The sequence below is a fragment of the Aplysia californica genome, unplaced genomic scaffold, assembly GCF_000002075.1.
Source record: "Aplysia californica isolate F4 #8 unplaced genomic scaffold, AplCal3.0 scaffold00050, whole genome shotgun sequence".
Lineage (NCBI taxonomy): Eukaryota > Metazoa > Mollusca > Gastropoda > Aplysiida > Aplysiidae > Aplysia > Aplysia californica.
Window position 1 is genome coordinate 1,880,184 of NW_004797320.1, and position 2,306 is coordinate 1,882,489.

General features: G+C 37.9%; 1 long non-coding RNA gene across 1 annotated transcript in view; it reads left to right on the forward strand.

Moving 5' to 3' along the window:
• Positions 1-1,963, forward strand: part of LOC118477250 — a 64,545-nt gene extending 62,582 nt beyond the window's left edge. The window contains exon 3 of the long non-coding RNA XR_004858247.1: positions 1,609-1,963. This is a non-coding gene — a long non-coding RNA (uncharacterized LOC118477250). The remainder of the gene's footprint in view (positions 1-1,608) is intronic.
• The last annotated feature ends 343 nt before the right edge of the window (positions 1,964-2,306 follow it).

A 2,306-nucleotide genomic window follows, 5' to 3' on the forward strand; every position in this document is an offset into this window, starting at 1 on the left:
CCTCCCCCCAAAAAAAACCCAACCAAAAACAAAAACCCACAACAACAGCCCAAACCAAACCAAAACCCAAGATATCCCCCGAGGTACTGGTATTTTTATCTTCACCCACACGACGTTGCGTCATGAGCAGCTTTGCCTTGGCGCTCACCAACATCTTTTAGTTGTTTTTTAAAGTTTTAGTAGAGCTTTTACGGCGCTCGCAACTGCCTGCATAAGGTCATATGAGCGCAAGAAGATTAGAGGTGTTAGAAGAGAGTAACAAAAATAAAAAAGTAGAAGTTGAGATAAAGACGATAGATGTTTGATAGGAAAGAAGAAGCAAACCCCACCAGAGCACCCACTAACCACCCACCCACAATCTCTGCCTGTAGTTCTGTACCCAGGCTCACAACTGGCACTCACAACACTCTCCATGCCAGAGGCACAGGGACAAGTAAGCATAACATGAAGGAAGGTTACATGCAACTAAAGACAATCAATCTTTGCCTTGGCGCTCACCAAAATCCTTGCCCGTTGTTCTGTACTCAGGCTCACAACTGGAATTCACAACACTCTCCATGCTAGGAACAAGTAAATATAACGTGACGGGAGGTTACATGATACTAAAAAAAAGACAACCAATCTTTGCCTTGTCGGAAGCCAACTAAACAGATAAATAAACAAATAAATAAACAGATAGACAATAGATAAATTAAAGAAAGAAAGAAATTAGAAGATAAATAAATTGATTAATTAATCAATTACTTGGTTAATGAATCAAAGAATAAATATATAAATATCAATAGAAAGAAAGGAAGAAAGAAAGAAAGAAAGAAAGGGAGATGGCTTTCAGATTCTGAACATTGGTGATAGGGAAAGGATAAAAATAATGTATAATACATACATTATCCTAAAATTATAATATTTGTTTACCAGCATTTCATGCCAAATAGTACTGACTTTCAGAATACAAAAGGTAAGGTAAACCGAGATGACAATGGCACCTTTTATAGCTTCTAGGGTTTATGATATGAAAAGTCATGAGTTCCAATTTTAGGGTTCAAATTATGGGATGGCTGAATAATATTGATCTAGACCCTTTTGAGAGAAAATACGTCCAATTCTTTAAAATTCTACGAAGACACGTTCTAAAAGTTAATGAGGAGTCCACTGAAAAAACGGGCATAGTCACAAACTGGAAATTGTGAGGGTGTCAAATTTAGAAGCTTGTGGACTCATAAGTTGATATTTGTTTGACTGGTGTTTTATTGTTAAGTGTTGTTGAATGGGAAATCTAACAACAATAATCAACTAACAGCTGAACAGAAATACAGTTACAAGTCAACAAGTGTTCAAAATTGATACCCTCACGATTTTCAGTTTGTGACTATGCCCGTTTTTGCAGTGGACTCTTCAAATCTAACTAGTTGAGAGTAGCCAGGACATGGCAATCTGTAACATCGCCGGGAGAATAAATAAATAAATAAATAAACAGCGCAAAACTGGAAGAGGGGGATAAAGGGAGGGACTAAGAACTAAAAGATGCGCGGCTTCTGTCACTGCCAACTACAAGAGCTTTCCGAGTAGGTGTGTCCAAACTTTGTCTATTCCAAGTTTCTTCTATTTCAGTTTGAACTAAAGGGATTTTTGGATTCAGACCCTGAACCTGCTAACCGACGGTAGACAGGGAGAAGGAAAACCTGCCAACTGTTAACTACAACCAGGCCAATTTCACACCAGAGAAAATATTGTAGTTATGATTTCGATATAATGTTACGACTTATTTTTTTAAAAAGTTTTTTTACTGTGTTACGACTTAGAAACAAACAGTGCCTACTACGTACGACAAATAATCATTTCAAACATATAAATAAAAATAATGATATTATGGGTACTCCGACAGAATGTTTTTTTTATGTTCTCAATGTAACTTCAACATTATGACAATAAATGTTTTTAGATTAAATGAATGCTTCGTTCCTTAAATTTCAATTTTGTGTCATCCATCTGTTCGTTCAGGCTTTGAATATTAGCGTAGGTAACTTCAAGCTCTCTGGTAAAAGGTAGTCTGTACAGAGTACACCTGTAAGAGACGCTATCTTTCTTGTGCATCGGCCTTTGGGGCAATCTGAGTTCACTAGCGTGTAAGGTTATTGTTCTTGGCTCAGGTTGGCTAGTCACGAAAGCAGAATAAGTTGAGGACGCTGGAACAAGCTGTTGGTAGATCCGATTATCTGCCCATCGTCTAGTCCTTGCTACAGGAAGATCAGGATCTGGAAGAGACCACCCCTTTCTCTCTCTCTCTCTCTCTCTCTCTCTCTCTCTCT